General features: G+C 36.0%; 1 long non-coding RNA gene across 1 annotated transcript in view; it reads left to right on the forward strand.

The window, feature by feature from the left end:
* Positions 1-17,101, forward strand: part of LOC143646222 (uncharacterized) — a 90,925-nt gene extending 73,824 nt beyond the window's left edge. The window contains exon 12 of the long non-coding RNA XR_013157393.1: positions 16,969-17,101. This is a non-coding gene — a long non-coding RNA (uncharacterized LOC143646222). The remainder of the gene's footprint in view (positions 1-16,968) is intronic.
* Positions 17,102-23,135: the final 6,034 nt, after the last annotated feature.

Consider the following 23,135-nt stretch of genomic DNA (forward strand, 5'->3'; position numbering starts at 1 on the left):
ACCCACAGAATGGGAGAAAAGGGAAATGTAAATCAAAACTACAATGAAATAAGACTTTGCAACAACTAGGATAGCTGTAATAAAAAAAAAAAAGATGAACAATAACAACTGTTGGTGCAGATATAGAGAAATTGGAATCCCCATACCATGCTGGTGAGAATGTAAAATGAGGCGACTGTGGAAAAATGTTTGGCAATTCCTCAAAAAGTGAGCCATTTAGTTACTATAGGATCTAAGAAGTGCACTCCTAAATATATAACCAAGATAACTGAAAACATATTTCTACACAAAATGTTATACACAAATGTTTGCAGAAGAGTAATTTGCAATAATCATAAAGTGGAAACAACTCAAATGTCCGTCACCTGATGAACATATGATAAATCCATACTATGTAATAGTAGTTGGCCATTAAAAAATTGTAGTGCTGATATGTACCACAGTATGGATGAATCTTGACAACATATTAAATAAAAGAAAATAGGCACGAAAGGTCTCATATTGGATGATTTCATTTATAGGAAATGTTCAGAATAGGTAAAGAAATCCTTAGAGACAAAAATATTAATAGCTGACAGGAACTGTTAGAAGAGCAGAGTTGGGGGTGACAGTAAGAGGTGTGGGGTTTCTTTTTTCAGATAAAATTTTTCTGGAATAAAAATAGTAATGGTTGCATAGACTTGAGAATATTTTTAAAAACATTGAATGGTAGGCTTAGAAGAGTGAGTTGTACAGCATGTGAATTTTCTCTCATTAGAAAGATGCATATATATAAATACGTATAAATCTATATATATGTTCAAGATGGTAGTTGAGATGAAACTGAAATGTTAGATAAGGCGAGATCAGAGGGGGCTGTAAATGGTAGGCTGGGTTTGGCATTTATTTGTTGACATTAAGGAATCAAATTAATTTGGCAGATTATTTCATGTAAAGTGATGGAGGGCAAACTAGAGTGGGAAAACCAGCTATCCACAAAGCACAGAAGTTGTCTGAAAGCCAAGAAAATATCATATGGGTTTTGATGAGATGAGTGAGAGGGGAAATATGTAATTGAAGGGACAGGAAAGGCTGAGAAAAGCCATTTCCTTGCATCAAGAATATCTCTCTGATGAGGAGAAAATGCCTCTTGGCCCCTATCATATGTGGCAAGTAAAATGAAATCTACATATTTTTTAAAAGAAAAAGGAGAATGATTTTGTCTTTTACTTTAGAAGTGATGTTAGTTATCAATTATGACCCCATTTTGAAGTTTTGCTAATGATTTTAACAAAGATTTTTATTCTTTACAGAATAAAAGTGACTTGTCAACAGTAAAAAAGTACAGTTAATCAAAATTAGGAATTTAAATTCGAAAAGGCATTAGTGACTAGTGGCTAGGATACATCTGGGAATAGTGAAACGTATCTATTGACAAGGCCATGTACCAGGAGGAAAGCTTCCCCTCTCAATAAAATGAAGCATCTTAATATCTATGGAAGGGTTTAAAGAGAAAATAGACAGGTCCCACCCAAAGAATAATTAACAAAAGGGTATTATGACCTCTTGCTAGAATCTGTAGTGACCCTATACATCAAATCATCTTCTGATGTCCAAAGTTATCTAACACACATCCTAGAATATCACTGGTCCTGAATATAATTTATGATAATTTTTGCATAGAGCAAGGGACAATTAAATTCTAAATTATTTCTGCAGATAATTCTGAGAAGACAAAGGACGTACACCTGGACAGTTGGAAATATTTGCTGTTGGAGACTGAATCATGTCCGTCATAAAAACGTATTCAAGACTTAATCCATGTTCCTGTGTGTGTGAACTTATTGAAAATAGTACCTTTAAAATAGTTATTATTAAGGGCTTGGACTCATTTGTGAATAGGAACTTTGAAGTTCCCTTTTAAATGAGCCCAAATTGAATCAGGATGAGGCTTAATCCATATAACTTGAATCTTTATAAGCAAAGAAACTCAGATGCAGTCATTGCAAGAAACCAGGCGCTAGAAATCAGCAGAAATCAGAGGAGCAGACACAAGGAGAGAGAGAAACCATCACATGATGGAGGTTTGCCAGAATCCTGCAGACTCATGGAGAAAACAAGCCCTGCCAGTACCTTGATGATGGACTCCTAGCCTCCAATACTGCAAGATCATAAATTCCAGTTGTTTAAGCCAACCAGTTTGTGATATTTGTCATAGCAGCCCTCACAAACTAAGACACTTGCCTAGAAAGATAGGTAGATAGAGGTATGGAGAGAATTTTAAGAAAATATATCCCATAACAGCACAAAAGAAGGCATTGGAAGCTTTTTTTAGCAGGCCAATCATATTTTAAAAATCAAATTTAAAGATATTTAGTACATTAAAGGAGGCAGTCAGTCAGGGTGTTACAAGATCGACAAGCAAAGTATAGTCCTAGTGAAATTCCCGTATATGTGATAGACACCACTGGAAATGAGAAGATAATCTGACATGGCAGGCTCACTTGTGATCCCTGAAAGAGGCTATTTTTATCAAATTCAGGTGTATAGAAATGGGGAGAAAAGTGATTGAGTGGAAGTTTCAGGAAATCATTATGTGACTGATTCAGAAGTTGGAGGATATATTGTGGACAATCTAGTACATAAGGAAGACTATCTGGTGTGACAAAGAAAGATAATATGGATATGGGGCCTGAAGACCTGTTTGCCTACAAGCAACCCCATGGTTCTCTGCCTAGGCGACTGATAACATGGAGGGAAACTTCGCAAAGAAGGAAAAATAAAGAAGACACCAGTATTCGATATTCATTGATTCAACAGGCACTGATTTTTTCTAGACCCTGTGCACTTTTCCAGGAACCCAGAGGACAATGGCGAAATGCATCTTCACTCCCCAGATGCTCGTAACCTGTGGGAGAGGCTTGTAAATGAATGTGATACAATGCGATAAGTACAAAGCTGGGAACAAGGTAAAGTTGATAGAAGACGAGTCAGATAAATCATCACAGAAAAGGCCCTATTTGAGATGTGCATTAAAAATTAACAGCAGTTAGGGCGGGCCATGGTGGCTGAGTAGGCAGTGTTCTCGCCTGCCATGCTGGAGACCCAGGTTAGATTCTCGGTGCCTGCCCAGGCAAAAAAAAAAAAGAAAGAAAGAAATTAATAGCAGTTTACCAGGCTGGAAAAGGAGGGAAGAACTTTGGAGGTCAGAGGACAATGTTTGCAGTCATGGGGAAACCAAGATTATGCAGAAGTCTGGTGATGATGAGACATTTGGTGATTCTCGATGCTCAGGTAGTGGGGGGAGTGAAGATGATCAAAGATGCAAAACTTCAAAGAGCATTGCTGGTGATAACACATACTTCAGCTTTCACTCTATAGGCAAAGGGGAACCAGTGAAGCAGGGAAATAATAGGATCATATTTACCTTGTAGAGATAGTAATTTATGTTGGGATTTATTGCTGATGAGGTGAGAAAGATGACCAGAATTCCTCTCTTTTCCAGATGGGAGAATGAAGACCTTCTCTGGGTCAGGTGGAGAGCATGGAGAAAAGGGAGTGGATTCAAGAGCTATTTAGAAGACTGGATTAACAGTGATAGAGGGAGAAATTGAGAGGGAGTTGGAAGCTGTCAGAGAACACTGTAAGGTTTCTGGTTTGTGTGACTTAAAAAGGATGTGTCATTTACTGAGATATGGAAGATTGGAAGAGAAGCAGGTCTCAGGTGGAGGAGGGACAGACAATAAATTCATGCTGCTGGATGTTGAAATTGAGTTGTCCACAGTACTTTTTTTTGCACTATTTGGGGAAAATAAATCTTCAACCTGAAGAAGAAAAGGTGATTAGCCTACATCTCTCATTGCATCCAATGTGAGAAAATGATTCACCACGTGTATCAGTGCATGTTAATTTTTTTAGGGACCTTCATCTTTTGATTTTGATAAAGAATATTTGGGCTCCCAAACTAGCCTTGGATTTTTGTAGCAGGGATTACGCTTTGGTTATTGTTGTTAGAACTGAGCCAGCTGTTCACTGTTCTCCTTTGAAGATGCCTATGAGAAAGACAGGTGTGCCGAGCGTTTGGAATTCAGAGTCTGGTTAGGTGAATGTTTTCTGCGCAATGAATATAACGATATTTACAAATAAGTAAGATAGAAGGAGATACTTATATTAAAAGCCTCCAGGTGTTCAGGAAATAGATCTTCTCTTATGATTGATTAGCCATAATCTAAATAAAACATATATCTTTCCAATGTGTCTCTCCAACTATCATGTGTCATTTCTTTATAATGACATCAAGTAGTCCACTGTGTATGTGGTGAGAAATCGCATAGAAGACTCCCTTCCTCTCTTTTCCTAAAGGCTTAATACATAATTAATTTTAAAGCATGAACTTCTTTTGGGTGATAAAGACTTTTGTTATGTGATAAGAAACACAGTCTTTAACTCCTTACTTGCAAGATATTGATTTACATTCGCATTATGATGTAACTGACTGAGGTAGAAAGTGCTTAGGTAATGGCGATCTGAGGGGACAGGGGAATAAAAGGGAGAGAATTGTAATGAGAGAAAACTATGACTCCCAAAATATGAACTTTTTCAATCTCAGCATTATTGATTATCTCTCATGTAGGTCCCCAAACTTTGTGTGTGTGTGAAAAATAAAGAAGACGTTAGTAGGAAAAGGTCAAGCCTGGAATCTGAAAATTGTGCTTCTGAGACTAACACCTGAACTTGTTTGCTCTCTGACAATTCTCTAATTGGAAAGTAGAGTGAACAAGTACACCTCAGTGAATCTACTGCAAGTGATAATCATAAATATGACTCGATTGGATGTGTAAATTATAAGTCTGTGGGTATGTTTTGCAATATTTCTGTGTGTCTTTGGAGAACTCTAAAAGCCAAAAGAATAGAATTCAGAGTGACTCTCTTGGAATTTGATTTTTAATAGATTAAATAATTGGATTAAAAAATAATTGGTAAGCATTATAGATCCGGATATTTCAACAATCTGTGAAGAAGAAAGAAAAAAGTGGGAAAGAAAGGCTAAATGAAAAAAAAAAAAAGAGAGAATCAAAAGAGATGCAGTGATTTTTATGAGGTGAAATTTTATTCTTTTGCAATCAAACAGAAAGCAATCAACTCATTAAAAGGTGATAGTAAATACTAATGGAATTAAAATTATTGATTTGTACTAAGTAGTTATTTGGTGAGGTTATCTTGCTCTGCTATATTCATTACTATCTAGTTTCCACAAAGCTGTTGTCACTGAAATAAGTGTGAAATAAGCAAATCCACGCGCATTTACTATAGCAAACAGGCCGCCCAGAATCTAATTAGACAAAACTCTGCCCATCTGCTCTGCATTATCATGGGGCCTGCTCAAATAGATGCTGTTTCATTATGAAAAGGCAGAAAGATGCAAATTGAATTGAGCTGGACTTCCTCTCAGACAGAGACCAGGGCATGAAGTCAAACCCTTGCTGTGAACTAACAAAGCACCACTGGGAAAAAGTGGGATGAGAGGGGATTTCTTTTTCTAAGGCCACATGTCTAGTACTTAGTAGAGGCCATAAGGGAGTGTTCATCCTATTGTTTGGTACAAGGCAACATGAGTCGCCACAATATAAACCTTGTTCGCTATGCAAATTGTTGATTTTGGTACTTATTCCCTTGTGACAGATGCCCTTTTATTAGCTGAATGTCACGGCATGTTGAATTGCTTTGAACATGAATGAGACAAAACTAGCAGTACAGACATGGGTTTATTCAGAAAGTTAGTAATTTGCATTTAGTACTTAGCTATATATTAAGATAATTAAAATATTTTAATAAAACTGTTGCTCAGCACAGTGTCCATGGTTTACAACAATTTTCAAGCCCCGCTTGTATGTTGGTCCTGCAAAGAAGCTTTGAACTAGTTTTGACAATTTTTCTATTCATAGAGGTAATTAATTGCTGAAGTTGTCTTTTAAAAAAGATAAAAAGTAAATCCTTTGGTTTAAAAAAAGTTGCATACTTAAAAGTAGCTAGAAAGCTAATGTATTATATTAAAAGTTCTGCATTTTGATCTTGGAAATAGGCTTTGAAAATGACATCTTTCTCCGTGTGATGAATCTGTGCTATTTTCTTCAGTAAAAGCTATTTTCCTGCATAAATGGATGTATTTTAGCCTGGATTCCATTCATGCTTATTTTTTAAAATGTTTATCTCTTTGTAGAAATGCACTCTAATAAAGATTCAGTCTTCCCACATTCAATAGGAGCAAAAGAATTAGGTTTTATATTAAATTTAAAGATTTTTTCCCATAAGTATTTTTCCTGACAAAAGGTTATACTATATCAAAAGAGAACTACATACAACTGGTAAAATTTAAAAAACTGGAGACCTGTAGTGACAGATGCAATGTTTCTCCTTGTTCCTCCAGGCACAAGTAAGCTGAAAGAAGGTAGGGTGAGGAGTGAGTAATTGTGTACCCCAAGCCTTCACTATATGTGTCGTGTTCTGCCCTCAAAGGGCTCCTTCCCAGCTTGTCTGCTAGCTGTTCATACCCGCTCACCCAGAATAGCTCATGTCTAGGCTCTTAGAGAAGAATCACGTAAACAATCTACAGTGCAAAAATAATTAATGATGTTTAAAGAGTTTTCTATAACACCTCTCTTAAAATACCAAAATCCCACTTTCCATGGAGTGGAGCCATCTTTTCCCAAATGTTGAGGAGTGTCTTGACAGTGTCAAGTGTCTTGACAGCTGACACCTGTTTCTCATGCCACTACCCAAGGCTCACATACACATCAATGATTGCTCGTAGAACTAAGAAATCAACCTAGTGCTCGATACATCTGTTGCCATTACTACCTTCCAATAAGGTGGACACTATTCGTTATCAGGCTCTGGAAGACCCCACATGTGAGTCAGTTGGAAGTGACTGTTTGAAGACAGGAAGGAGTAAATTCATGGAGTTGGCCTGAAAGTTCCAGAGGAGGAGCAAACAGTAATGGAAGTTACAGTAGCTTCCTTGTATAGTTAAATCGAATGAAACATACACCAAGTAGAGTTCTGATCCAACAGCCCTTTCAGCTTACTCAGCTTCCCTAAACCCCCCCCCCCCTTTTGTGAACTCTATATTGTGTTGTCTGTGACCTGAATGCCTGGGTCAATATCGCCTCGCGGATACCCCATTTGGCTCACCCCTTGCCATGCAAACAAAAATGGCCAGTCGGGAATCCATGACCTTAACTGTCTCTTCAATAGTTAGTCTCACTAGTCCCCTTTCCTTTTTGTAACAGGAGCACAACACGCTCCTTGCTTGTTCTAACATCCTGGTGTGTGTGTGTGTGTTTGTCATTGCTGTCTTTTATTTTTTTCTTTGTTCTTGTGCACATGAGACTGTATCTTGTTACCTTACTTGTATCTGTCTCTGTCATCCGACAAAATTTATCTGTATCCGAATTTTTGTGTTTCTTTAAAGTTTTCTTGCTGACTTTGTGTTCAAAGCATAGCTTTCTGAGCTTTTCTTGCTGGCTCTGCCTAGTGCTGATCAGTTGTCATTCTAACAACCTATTATGAATTTAACTTTTATAATGACAAGAAATCTTCCTTGTGGTAAATCTTAGATATGAAGTTATATTTGATGAGGCTTTGGTATAAAATAAAATAGTGCTGTGTGCGAGCGTTTCAGGAGAAAGAACACCTCCCCACTGACTTTGTCACTGCAGTATATAAACAGCAGTGTATGGTGTTGAGATCAGCCTTTGGTACAAGAAAAGAAGACACAAAAACAATTTATTTTTCCACGATATACCAAATAAGTCCACCTGATGCAGAGACTCTGCCTAGCTAATTACACTATTTACACCAAAAGACTTTATGGAGATAAAATCGTTAGCAATAGATGCTTGATTAAAAATGCAGTTAACACAATTAAATGCAATAAAAAATTGATTCATAGAATTTTTAATGACTTGCATTTTAATTTTGTTTCCAACATATATTCAACTAATTTTATTGATTAGCTATAAATCAACTAATTTTAATTATAAAGTGAAAAATGATCAGAATTTGAATGTATTGTCAACATTAGCTGTATTGCTTTAGGTCTGAGGATATTTGAGCAAAAATTGAGGTAGGGGACAAAAGAAAAAGTTACTCTTAAGGTAGAGATTGAGAAGGAAACACACACACATTAGATGCATAATTTATTCCATCTCTTGTGGGAAAATCGAAGACAAGGATCTGCAATTCAGTATATTAGGGGCCAGACCCATGATGGAGATTGCTAGAATCAGCTGCCTGGGGGCAAATCAAAAGGAATTAGTGGGAACCATTGAAATCTGGATAGTACATGGAATTCGGCTGCACATGTTTGTGACCATATTCTTGTATTTTGAAAGACACCAAAAATCTAGATTTCCTGTGAAATTTTTCTATTTTCAAATTTCAGTTCAGGTGTTTTAAAACCTTGTGAACCTTTTATATAGTCACATTGTAGCCTGTCAGCTGCTGTTTTTACAATCTCAGATACAAGCTTATTAAACTATAATACACAAACTATAATTCTAATGGGAAAAAGAAACTGCCTCTAATAAGGAACTGGTATAGGTTCATTTATGCCTCATTGAGACTGACTCATATTAGAGATTCAAAAAATATTTGTTGAATGGATAATGGAAATACCTGCTAAAGTATAATCACACCTTTCTCCTTATATTTGTATAGTACACCATCTTGATATACCCTATTATTATAATGGAGTTACATATATATCTGTTATATAAAACGTATTGAAACTAGTATATGTTTGAGTCTTAAAAGTAAGCAGAAATTCAATTTGCTATTGCTGTGCTGTATATTGGAGGTTGAAAATTTTCAATTTCATAGCATTGAGAGTTCACATTTTTAAAATCACATTTGAATGTTCTAAGATCAGATTTATACATGTATAAATTTGTACATTTATTTTTTACCAGAAGTTAGTTCTTTTGTTTGACTGATTTCAGTACTGCAGATGAATGCATGGGGTAGCACACTCAAGACATGGAGCAATAATACAAAAGCTGCTTTTGGTCTTCATGTTATGGATCCTTGTGTGCAATAATTTCCTTGAGTTGTTCTCAAGTTATTTTGAATGAAGGGTTTAAGTCAGTATATATTAGCAATACGTTATTGAAATATTTGGAGGAATCAGTGCAATTTGTTTTAAAATTGGTTTTTCAATTGTTGTGTGTTTCTTGTTTTTAGAGGAGAAGAGGAGAAGGTTACTATAATAACTGCTAGTGTTAAATTTGCTAAATTGGAGGGAATGGTTTAAATATCGAGTATTTGAATATTATTTGTAAATGTGCGATTTTAACATCTGTATATGTTGATTGGCTCCCCTTTCAGATGCCTGCACCAAAATGTGCTAATGCTAATCACCAGTGAATGACTAGGCACCATAATTACCCGTGGCTCACCATGTAAACACAGACACTGGCAAAAGCAAATCTGGCAGGAAACACAAACAGAAGTTAAGGACTGGCTATACGTGTTTGTCCTTGCAGTGGAATATCTTGTTTATCTTCTTTGAAGCTGAATCCTGATTTGGAGATATCATTCACTACCATACAGAGAATATTTAAGAAATAATTGCAACTTCGCAACTTATCTGGCATACGTTGACAATTTATGAATTACAGCAATTAGACATGAAGGGTGCTACTGCACTCTTGGTTACTATGCACACCTTTGCTATAAAGCCATATTTTATGAAAATAGAAGAAAATTGCTCGATAGGAAAGCACCTAGTAATTAAGGAGATATGACAAATCTTCTCAGAAAAATTTCAGCCATGTTCCCCTAACACAAAGGGTTAAGGCACCAAGAAAATTCATTAGGATACTTTTGTACCAATAGCAGAAACTTACTGTGGCAAGCACTTGGTTTCAGGACTGTCCCGGTGCACAATAGATAGCTTTCACTGATACTGTCTCTTATATAGGCTATTCTATCAGTAATACATATTGCTTTAAATTTGTGCATATTAGAAGATTTCTGTCAGTATGTGCAAGTTGTGAGTAGAACAACCTCGGTAATGTATTAACCAGAAGGAGTTAAGAAATCTCAAAGCAAGTCATGTGGACTAAAATCCTTGGCCAAAGTTTGGTTGAATATAGAGGACATATGGCCTCCAGGGATTGTGGTTGCTTTAGGCTGGAGCTAGGGTCAGTAAATAAGAGTGGCAGAAAGTGGGACTAAGAGATGATGAAGCCTTGATCAAATTGCCCAATATTAAGGTCTAAAAAGCAGCAGAGGGCTTTCTGATAGTTGAAAGGCTTGTGTATCCCTCTGCTTTGCTGCAAAAATGAAACAGAATTTTGGGGTGGGTGATTAGTAGGAAAATATTTATATACTACCTTAAATAATATTAGCTATCTAGAAGTAATTTTATTTCTGCTTTAATGAAAGTTAGAGCAAGATAGCCAGGAAATAAATAGGGTGTAGAAAAATAGGTTATTATTTGTTCTCATTGGCAAAAAGGAATCTCAGATTACAGACTGTGCCTAAGACAGCAAACACTACCCCTGCCCTTCAGAGTCCATTAAGGTTAGTTTAATACCATAGAAACAATAAGTTTTATAAGAAATGTAAACCTTGTAAAACCAAATTACAACTCTGTAAGTAGGATAAGGAAAAATGACACACTATTTAATAGTTATGACATTTATTTTCAAAAAAGGGACTTGCAATCATAGTTTAAGGAGAATCTTTATCTATTTGCTGCCCAAGACCCCTTTGAAAGTGTTAGCACAATAAGAGTTGTAATGCTTACTGGACTGGGTGGTTGTGAGTGGCAAATGTGATGATACGTGCAAAATGCCATCGAAGAGTCTAGAAAATTCTAATTGATCAATAAGTGCTTATTTCCCTTCCTCACCTCCACTTATGGCCCAATCCTCCAACTTACTATATTTATCTGTCTCTTATTTGGACAATTTATGGGATATATTATTTTGTGAATGACAAATATCCTTTGTTATTTTCTATCTTTAATTACCTAGAGTGTTTCTTCTCAAGCAAAGTTATATGGTTGTATTTATTTTATATCAATAAATATTCTTCTGTAAGTCCTATACTCCAAATACTCCTGGGTCATTCAAACCAAGCCAGGTCACACATGGTTCTCACATAACATATAACCTTTGGTAACTTTGTACTTCTCATCATTCTTTTCTTACATTCTCTAGAATGTCATTAATTGCTCCATCTTCCTGGTATCCAAAGAATTTGAAGATACCTGAATTGTGGCATTTACAATACATCCAAATCACTTATATTCTTGACTTACTTCAGATACATAATGACTTACTCTAGAATAAAAATCTTATATCCTTCAACTTCATATCTATGCTGCTTTAACGCAGAGCCTGCATACAGCAGGTATGCAATAAACATTTGTTGACTAAATGAGTCTCAAACCATTAACTATTAAATAGATAAAGAAATCAGACAGCGAAGCCATGCATCAAGTTAAGTTTCATTAATACCCTGATGAATGACGGATGGGATTTTGGTATTTAGCACATAACAACTGTGTACCAAAGGTAGTGTACAATATCCAAAGTGCTAAACACATCTCCCTTTTCTCCCAATCAGGAAACATATCAGAATGCAAGCAAGTGAGAATGATGATATTTAGAGGAAGAACCTTGAATTAATTCTAACATATAAAAGAATAAAGCATTTGCACATTTTCCTGTGATTTTTTTCAGAGGCATGCTTCTAGAATGGAATGATTGTGAAGCAAATGTTATCTCTAATCGTTAAATATGTGACGATTTTTTCCCAAAAAAGGAATATCATTTCTGTTATGCACAAATCACAGTTTGATTACAATTCATAGAAATTTTTAGGTCTTTGGCTTTGTCAGTAATACTATATCATATTCTGGGAAGGTCACAAAAATATTGAAGTATCTTAAAATTTCTGCAATAGAGGCAAATACCAAACAAACATTTATATTAGCTATCTGCCAGTAAAAACCATCACTTACCTTAGTCCTGAGGTTTAACACATCTATTTGTTTTCAACTGAATCTTTCGTATTCTAAAATTGACTTGGAATCCATCTGCCAGTGGATTATCAAAACTACTGAAAAAAAAAAAAAAATGAGTACATTGCTTTATTGGAGAGCGGGTTCAACTTTTACCTGCAAGGGAGGGAAGGTGCAGCAGCAATTACTTCCTCCATTAGTGATAATAATAGAAAACATTTTGAAAATTTGAAGGGAATTTTAATGCCCAAGTGTATCCATCTAAGTGTATTTTTTCCTATGCATGCATTGTATTTTTTTTTGTCTTCCTGAAAGGGGAGAATAAAGCAGAATATATGATTTAATATTGCCTAATCCACAGTGCAAGGTTTAATTTCTTCTTATCTATTTGTCAGCATAGGTTAAATTACACTAAGTTATCAAACAAATCCTAAACCACGGTAATATCAAACAATAAAAGGCTATTCCTTGACCATGCTACATATCTCTTATAGTAAACTGAGGCCTTCATTTCCCCTTGAATTCACTAAATAACTGAGGGTGACAAAGAAGTCACAGTCTGGGAAGCTGCTGGGCAGCTGCAGCAAGGGAAAGAGAGTACAGCAAAGTCTGACACCAGCAATTTCAAGTTTCTGCTCAGAAGTGACATTTATTTCTTCCACATACATTCCTTTGGGCAAGCTTTAGACCTACATGTAACATCAAGGGAGCAGCGAGGCACAATTCTCTCTTCTCAAAAGTAGAGAAGAGCTAGATATTACTGAACATTAGTCAGTATTCCCGGGACAATACCAACTTCAAATCAATTATTTAAAATAAAGCTGTGGGTTTGTTTATTGATTTGAAATGATGAGCAGACTGAAGGCTACAGCAAGCTTACCTTCTAGTTGCTAAGAAGAACTGCATTCACACCGGTAGCAGTTATACTACACATCTCCAGAAAATTTACAATGAGAATGTCACAAAATATTGAAAATATCCTGCAAACTTCCTCTCCCACATAAGGCATTCGGATTTCTTTTGTCCTTCCTCATAAAATGCATTTTTTAAAATTGCCCAATGAAAAACACGTTTGGTATTTTGAACAAGCCTTCATAAAACATTAAACTTTAAATTACTTATTGGCTGGGATAGCTACAATGGAGAGTTAGATGCAGACCGCAAAATCATTTAAGTTTTCTGCCTAACATTTTGCAAGAGTTATGATATTTTACAGCTTCTTATTTACACTTTAGAAAATATTCTAAATAAGACTTTGGCAAAGTGCAGGTGCTAATATACAGTACATGAGTGATTTGAAAAGAAAGATTTATTTCTAATATATCTATACCTTTATTACTAATGATAAATATATAATACCACCATGGACTAATGATAAATATATAATACCACCATGGACAAAGAATGCCTACTTCAGTTTGGTGATGAAAAGTGGAGTTGGTAAAATTTAGCCCACAAAGAGAATGGTAAACATTCTAACATAAAAGGAGAAATGTGCTTTTTTGGAAGAATTTTGAATTTTTAGTGACAGACTCCTTGATGTTAATTTAGTCAACCGGCACACCCCAAACCTGAGCTGGGACCCTTCGTTGACACATATTCTGAGGGAAGATTGCCACCTACTGGCTCATCAGCACCGCTCCGTAGGTCTAAAATGTAAATATGACTCCTTTAAAATTGCATACTTCATAAATAAACCCCAGTTTGTATACAAAGCCTTCACACAATGATTTCAACAGAGGCTTTGAAGATGTCAAATGATTTTAATTATCCTCCAGAGAGAGTTAGCTGCAACTGTTCTTTAATCAAGAGCTCACTCCCAGCTCACTGGGGGAAGATAGAGGGAACTGGGTTTCTAAATGTCAGCTAGCCATCAGCTCAAGATCCTGCCTCAATGAACCAAAGTGTCGTGTTGTATTTGCAGTAGAAATCTATTTTATGAGACTCAACAAAATTTATCTGACTGCTTTGAAGCAGTTCTACCACCACACAAATTTCCATCTTCAAAATAATTTTTGCACCACATTTATCACAAGAATATGGATATGTAGAATAACGCAATCCATAGTATATTCACATGAGCAGCGAATGTACTGGTGATTTCTCTGGCCAACGGTGTATAACCGAAATTATTCTTCTCCATTCAGCAGTCCCATTATTGCTTTTTGGAACATAAGCATGCAATTGTAGCTCCATCTTTCAGTATTGGCAAAGGAAGGGTGGGTTTGAGACTACTTATAACTTCATAAGTTTCAGAACTAAAAGCTTTTTAAATTTTACCATATTAATGTAATGTGTTGGCAATTTAGTAGATCAGTAGAAAAGAAAGACAAAAAGAAAATTTAAACACACAAAACTGTACCATGAGGAAGACTGCCGATTGGTAGAGTAGACCTAGAATGGCAGCATAGAAGTAAAAGGGAAAATGAAGTAGAAATAAGGGATTAAAGATGACCACTAAGCATGGGGGCAAAAAGCTGAGGAATAGAGCAAGATACTAGAGGGGCATCTCTGTGTGGGAGGCAATACGATATAGAAAGAATTATAGGGGAAAATCAAAACTCTGGAATTATACAAACCTGGGGTCATTAGCACTGTGATTTTGATCCAAGTTTTTAACTTTGCTGAGAATCCTTTTCTGCTCCTACCAAATAACAATAGCAGAGTCCCTGTGTTTTGTTTTTATTGAATTAGATAAACTGCTTAACTTAAGGGTCTGGAATATAACATAAATATACACAAATATCTATATTTACTTCACCCTTCCTTTGAAGAGTTTAAAAGAGAAATAGGAAAATAAAGACCCTTGGCTATGGTAGATGTGAAAACATGATAAAAAGGAAAAGGCAATAAAAAAGGAAAGGGTAGCTAAAATATATTTTAAAAAATGGCAACAGCAGTAGGAAAAACAAGGTCTTGATGACAAAACTGATGTGGTAATAAAAATAATATTGCTACAATATGATGCCCGCTTTCTCAAAAGCAATAAAATATGCAGGCAAACAACATGTGCTCCAATCAATACCAAATAAGCAACTTAGTATTCTCATGGCTATTTACATGTATGAAGGTAATTTCCAAATTTCACCTGTAATTTTTCATCTTTAGCTAAAGATTTCTTTGCTGAATTCATTTCCTTATTTTAATTACCACCAACATTATTTTAGCAAATACCTTTTCCATTTCTTGCCTGGATTTCACCTGTAGTGCCCTACATAATTTCAGAGTTTTCAAACACTGCTCAAAAGAAAACTAAAGTTTTGGTTTAATTTCCCTAAAAATAAATTCTAAACTTCTTAACAGAACGTTCAAGAACATTTCATGATCGGGCACAACTTAGTTTTTAGTTTAATTTTCTTTATTTTATTCCCCAATACCTTCGCCTTGACTGTTTTTTCTACCAGTTAACTTTGTTTTTGTCTTTTTCTCTGTCCATCAAAGGCCCATTCATATTTCAAGACTCTGATCTAATGCCAGTTCATCTATAGTCCTTTGCCCATTAAGGGGGCAGTCAGTGTCCAGAGGGATGCCCCGATACATTCCAGAGTGATTTGAATAGTGAATAAAAAAGTACTTGGGGAATTGGTGAGATAGGGGGAAAATTCAACTTCCCCATGTGGAGAATTCCTGATATTCTCACAAACAGTGTGGACAGCCAAAGCATTAGGCTGAGCCTTCAATCTTGGGGCTTGTTTGTATGAAACTTAACCCTGCAAAGGATAGGCTAAGCCTACTTAATATTAAGCCTAAGAGTCACCCCCAGAGAACCTCTTTTTTTGCTCAGATGTGGCCTCTCTGTCTCAGCCAACATGACAAGCAGACTCACTGCCTTCCCCCTGTCTACGAGGAACATGACTCCCAGGGATGTGAACCTTCCTGGTAACGTGGGACTTCTTGACCAAAAGGGGGAAGAGAGAAATGAGATAAAATAAAGTGTCAATGGCTGAGAGATTTCAGAGTCGGGAGGTCATCCTGGAGGTTATTCTTACGCATTAAATAGATATCACCTTGTTATCCAAGAAGTAGTGGAGAGGCTGGAGGGAAATGCCTGAAAATGTAGAGCTGTGTTCCAGTAGCCATGTTTCTTAAAGACGATTGCATAATGATATAGCTTTCGCAGTGAGACTATGTGATTGTGAAAATCTTGTGTCTGATGCTCTTTTTATCTACCTTATGGACAGATGAATAAAACATATGGATTAAAAATAAGTAAATAATAGGGGGAACAAAGAAAAGAGGGCACCCAATCCAGAAATCACCATATGCCAGACTCTAAGGGTACTAAAGCATCCCTAGGATAAACTGGAGCTGCTTCAAATTTAAAGGGTACTTGCAAACACACACACACACACACACACATATGTATATATGTATGTATGTATGTCTTCAGTTGCACATAGTGATGCAAATGTAGTGTTTTTGAGGTGATTTCATTATTACTTTGAGGCCAAATAATGCATGGTATAGCTCTGCTTATTTGAAGTTAGTGATACATTTCATTACCAAAATTTCAAATCCTTGGGCAGGCCATGGTGGCTCAGCAGGTGTTCTCGCCTGCCCTGCTGGAGACCTGGGTTCGATTCCCGGTGCCTGCCCATGCAAAAAAAGAAAAAAAATTCAAATCCTCCCAAATAGTTATCTAAATATATGTAATAGTTATCTAATGTGAATTGGGGAGAAAAGAGTTAATAGAGCCATACAGAATTGAAAAACAGTTTTCTCTTAAATCCCCTCTAAGGCAGTGCTTCTTCATTGGTCAGAAGGAAACGTTGGTAGGTGAATTTAGTTCTCTATATAATGTCTGTTAACAGAAAATCAATTTCTGCTCAAATCCACCAAATGAATACTGAATAAAATCCTGAAATAATAATTTTGAAGGACCCCAAATTTATGAGCCTACTCACACCCAAATGCTTAGCTTCCTCTGAGTTTATGTTTCTTATTGTTTTGTTTTATAGAACTGAACACAGGTTTGTTTGCTTCTCTGAGTCTCAGGAAGGAGGACTTCTTTTCATATAAAACTTTATACCGGAATAGAAACATGAACAATGGATACAACTTGAAGTCAAGAAACCTACCTTCTCTATTAGTTTCTGGGCACAGAGTCTAGTAAAAGTTGGCATTTTGTCTTATATTTCACATAGAAAATCTACTTGGTGAGTTACAAAGCTTTAACATAACCATCAATATAAATTTTAGACTACCACATTATAAGTAATGACTTGAAACACTCAGGATTTCATGTACACACACATATGTACATATTAGTGCTACGTATCAGATTAAAAGTTAGAAATAAACTCAAGTCTATTTACCCAATGAGGACTATTGTCTTCACAAATGCAACCATTAAGAAGTAAATGTACCCTTCAAGCAGCTGCACAAGTTATCTGGTATTTTGTTCTGAATTTTAGATTTATAAAAACCATGTCTCAGCTGCTACCTTTCAACAATTTTACTGTGAGGCAATAAATAATTCAATGTGCTAATTTGACAGATGACTCTCCAGGAGCCTCTACCATTACTAGCATCATTAGGCCATAATATGCATGACGAGGATGGGCCATTCAGCAAATGTCCTTCACTTGTTTACCCCTAAAGAGCTGTACTCTGCACAATTAACTAATGAAGCATTATGGGTCTTTTTTTTTTTCTCTTCCCTGCTATTTCAATATATCAATGTAGAGAGTCTGAGGGAAAATATATTCTATTTCCTTTTACTAAGTAAGTATTTACGGGATGGTTAAGACTCCACTGGAGCTCCCAAATGAATAAGGGGAAAATAATAAGATGCCCAAAATGGATCATCATCATCATCATTATTATTACTCCCTTTCTTTTCCATGATTTGTGAAGAAAATGTAAAAGCAATTTGGCGCTGAAATGCGAAAGAAAAACCAGTGCCCAAATGAGCTGCTTAATATTTGCTAGATGTCGAGAACTGGTACACTATTTCCATCATATTAGCCAATTTTATCCTTGCCTAAAACTTGATCACACATTAACTTTTTTAGATTCATGTTCAAGTTGACAATTTAATTTCAGTTTTTAATACTAAAATAGAATTATGAATATTCTCATTGGGGATATTCTAATTGGGTTTTGCATATAGACCTACCTTCGCTATCTAAATAAACAAAGCATTTTCAAATGAAGTCAGTCAGTCCGTGTCCTAATACTTCCTTTCCACACAATCAAATTACACAAACCAATAAGCAGCAGCTGATTTGATGCTGTTACTGTGTCATCACACATTTGAATTGCCAAAACATTTTGCTGTCGGGAACAGACAGACCAAGATGAAACTGATTTTAGGGACCTCTTCCTTCCATCTGGAGGGAGTGCATTGCAGGTTCTTAGTTAATGAAGAAATTGTTGCATCCCTTACCACTCCTGGTATTGCTCTGTGGCTTACAGTGTAGAAAAAGGACTCCACCCCAAATCTGCCAATTGGAGGAAAAGTGGGTGGGTTCTGGCACTAGGGCAGTTACGTTTTTCTCATCCCTGCCATCACCCAGCTCTGCAACAATACTGATATTATTTCTCAGTGAGTGATCCTTTCCCTCTACAGAGGGATATTAATATTATTTTCTTGCATTTGAAAACTCAGGTTCCAGGATAATTGCTACAATGTTCTCTTTGGACAAAAAAATAAGCATCAATAATCATTGTGATATTAAAAATAAAATAGCTGTGATTTATTCAGTGCCAATTCTGTCTAAACTCTTTATTGTAGGTATGAGAAAATATGAAACAGTGGTATAAAGGGCTTCTCGCTTCCTCAGTGAATCCTAAGGCTGCACAAAATATTCAGATGAATAGAGAGCGCGAGCCATTATATTTTTAGAAGTTTGCAGATAAATTTTGGTAGATTTTCAATGTCGCATCACCTTTGTAAGATGTCTGTGAATTATTCGCACTGAAATCTATATACCTCCACAAATTACCCCACTTCAACCGTCTGTGCATTTCTTATCTGCCAGCAGAGTTAATTTTACATGTTCTAACCCAATAACAAATAAATTCAGTGGAAAAATAATTCAAGCAAGTTTCTTCTTTAATGTACATGTTCCAGTGACATTGACATAGCTTTGTGGTAAATTATAGATGCCTTTAAAGTCTGACACTTTGTGATTAATAAATTGGTTATTATTTAACTCTGAAAATACTATATCTTATATGCATATATAAAATGGGAATATAATTAGATGAAGCCAGTAAGCCTTATTTTTCAAAATGTAGTTAAAAATGGGGAAAAATACTTACTTGAATGTCAAAGAAAGTAGTAGCTTCCTTGGTTTTTCATATTAGAGAGAAAAACATTTCTAATCCTTTTCATATTAGAGACAACACATCTCATCCAGAAAAATCTGAGGAACATCAGTAAGTAGTAGGAACATTTCCAACCAATCACGCTGGAGGAATTTCACAGAATTCCTTTGGAAAATATAAAAGTCACTTTTTTTGTACAAATGGTCACTCCTTTTCATATGAAACTTTCCACAAAAAGTTTACTTAAATTTGTTAAATGTGATAGGAAATTTTTTTCCACAATTTGAAATCGTACCTGTACTGCATGCATCCCAGAGAGACACACTCTCATAGATATGCCACTTAACTGCAGGCTCACAGTACATCGAAGATATTTCTGTTTATTTTTATATCTTTTGTTAAAGAAATCCACAGTAACAATGATGACCAGACAAAGAGAGGGAAAAAAATCTATTCATCCATTCATGGGTAATTGAATTCCCTCATATTTCATAAACAGACTCCCCATCTGTAGGGTTGTGTTTTATTTGAATAACTTTCTTTAAAAGGCTTTTCCTTATAAGATGGAGAATTACAATAATGTTTAAGAACTCAAGGTCAAAACATTTTTAAGTTAGTTTATTTGCTGGTTGCCTTGCTACGAGAAGCATCGGCCCCCTCCCTTTTCTTTCCCGTTTCTCCTTCAAATTGCCTTTAGACTGGATGTCTATTGCCCAATGTAAAGAACAAAACAGGGAGATCATTAAGCCCAGAATTGCCTGCTGGTGCTTGTGACAGTCAGACCACCGGCCTGAGCTTAGTAGTGCACCCGAATCTGCAAAGAAGGAGCTTAGGTTCTGTAACAAAGCCAAGCTGCAAGACATCATTACTGTTAATTACCTGACAAACAAAAAAAGACTTGGTGTCGGTGGCAAAACACCAAATTCGGTGCAGCAGCTGATGCTGTAAAAGACAGTTGGCCCCACTTTGTCCTGTTGAGCATTGTACTATGAGATGGTCCACCTCCGTGAGGAGCTCAAGTAATTATACTCCAACAACTGTGTTTATATCCTCTTTACTCTGCATTGTGCCCTAATGACAACAAACAACCTGTCCTCTGGAAACAGGTGGCATCTGCTAAACACGGAATAGAGCGAAACAAAAAGGGGTGCTGTCAAATAGTGATTCATTCATGTATAAGCCAAGGGACAAAGTGCATGAAGGCAGGTGAGAAATATGGAAGCAACTCCTTCAATAAATAAATATGAATTAAGTAAAACATGAGATAATTTTCGTAAAACAATCAGTGACTTTTTTTTCAGCTACTTTGGATATTTACTTCATACTAGGGGTATATTAACAAGAATATATACACATATACATATATACAGATACATATATAGTTCTGTTTTCATCCTCTTCATTTCTATTAGCACCAATTATGTCTGAATATCAGTGGAAATAAAATAGGCAAATTGAGTGAGGTGGCAGGCATGATAAAGTCAAGTTCAGCAAAGCATGTACCATAGATGTCCTATGTCCATATAATTGTATAACATGGAGTCAATTAAGTGAATCTGGGCATCCTAAGAAAGGTGCTATGGAATCAGTGGTGTCATTGGACAGACCTGGCTTGCTCCTTGCCATCGGGGTGGCCTTAGGTGCGTTAGATTTATTGATCTCAATTTTCCATTCTGTAGAAATGAAGTTAACAATATATTCCTTTAAATGTTGTTTGGTTTATTCTGTTATATACATAGTGATAGCAACTCTCTTGAAAAGGCCTCTCTACTGCCATTGTGCAGTGTATATACGCTTAGCCGTAGTGTGCATATGCTCAGCGTAGGGCCCAGCACATAGTAAGCTCTCAATAAATGGTAGCTTTGATAGCTGACTTGGAAAAAGTTTCTCCCTACTGAGGCAACTGGCCTTTTAAGACAATTAAGAAAGGAGTGGGTCAAATCATAGTTGATTTGCTAACTTTGTACAGGTAAGAGAATAGTCCTCACCAGTAGAAACACTATCAGCTAAAGCAAGAGTACCAAAAAGCCCTGACTCTCAGCAACTTCATTACTGCAGACATTTTTCATGCACCTAAGTATGCTGGAATGGATAAATGCTCTGAGTTTGACGTCAGAATGAACTAGGTTCAAATCCAGGCTTTGTGGTTTGCTAGTCTGTGCACTTTGGAAAGTTACTTAAACTTCCTAACTCATTTTCTCACCTGAAAAATGAGACGTAGAGCAATAAACACTTTACAACATAAACGACCTAAGTTTTCATCACAAACCCACCACTTGCTTATTTTGTGCCCTTCTATACAACATGGGTATAGAATCCAACTATAGGATTGTTGTGAGGATGAAATGATTAAGTGAGTCTTTGTGCTAGGTACATAATAAACCCAGAGTGTTATAATTTCTTCTTATTATGTGCTACTTAGGGCTGTTGAGACCTTACCTACCTGTGATACTAAATATTATTAATAATCACAACATGCACATGGATGACACCATCACCACTCAAAGCCTCCTCACTCTTTTCTGAGATTTCAAAATGTACCTAAATTAACTGGTATGACCTCTACAATCACCACATGATATTCTCTGTATCTACTCCCTTATCATTTGGTTGACCCTGTTTTATATACAGTAATAGCAAAGCTGCATGAAAGATCCTCTCTGTCACCATTGCTACAATGAGATCTCAAGTGTCTGTCTTTTCAGGTTCTTAAAGCTTCCCATTCTTATGGGTTCTTGCAGCAGCTATGGAGGGAAGGGTTTCCCTTGCAGTGCTCCGCCACGATGTGTCACCTGGTCACAGAATACTCATTGTGCTCCAGGGTCCAAAAGAGAACTCATGAAATCAGCTCCTAACTCCCACTTCTGAAGACCTCCCAGCTGCTCCACGGTCTGCAGAAAAATAAGTCCAAGACCATTCGTTTCACCATTGCAGTGTCTCTCATACTCCAGAGCTGTAATGATAACACCATGCTTAAATAACTGGTTGAAAATGAAAATTTCATTAATGAAAATTATGCATCTTCATGTATAGAAAGACAGTATCTATTTATTTACTTTCATGTGAATTTAAAGAAATCATTCAAACTGAAGTTGTACACTAGAAGCCTCCCAAAGCACGATTGACCACTGCCTGTAAAATCCTGCTCTTTTTATAAAGACAAATGTCTTACTTGCCTTCCACAATAAAAGGATTAGTCTGACACAGCACTCTATTCAGTACTATGCTCTTTTGCAGTAAACTTTTCTGAGCCTTTTACAACCGTCAATAATTTACATAAATAACTAGAACACTGAAGTGCATACACTGCAATTCTAAGGTAATGATAGCAGCATTGCATTTAGCTTGGTAAGTAAGAATCTGGCATAAAATCCACCACGAAAGAATAAAAATACTGGTGCATATACTGTGTTTTATGCCTGTCTGTATATTATCTCATTTAACACTAAATTAAAAAATAATGATTCTTCAATTCTAAATTATAATCTAAATAATATGCATTCTATCTTATATCAATCATTTGCTCATATAGAGTCATAAGCTTTATGGGAGCTGTTTAAAATGTTCAGATTTCTTATCAGGAATTCTTGTCCAATATTCAGGGAGAACCCCTTCATACAGAATTGAATCGTTCTTTTATTGTTGCTATACTGATTAAAACCTTTCTGACAGGAAGTTATTGCCACAGTACAATGTATACTCATATTTCAATAAACCGTATAGCAAAGAATACTGATAAGACTTCGGAAATGTAGATTAAAAGATGGTCATTATATTAGTATCTGCATAAGTTTGTGTGTCACTAAATACGTTTAATTTTAAAATGGTAAAAGTGAAGTTGTGGATAAAGTAA

This window comes from Tamandua tetradactyla, chromosome 9 (assembly GCF_023851605.1).
Source record: "Tamandua tetradactyla isolate mTamTet1 chromosome 9, mTamTet1.pri, whole genome shotgun sequence".
Classification (NCBI taxonomy): Eukaryota; Metazoa; Chordata; class Mammalia; order Pilosa; family Myrmecophagidae; genus Tamandua; species Tamandua tetradactyla.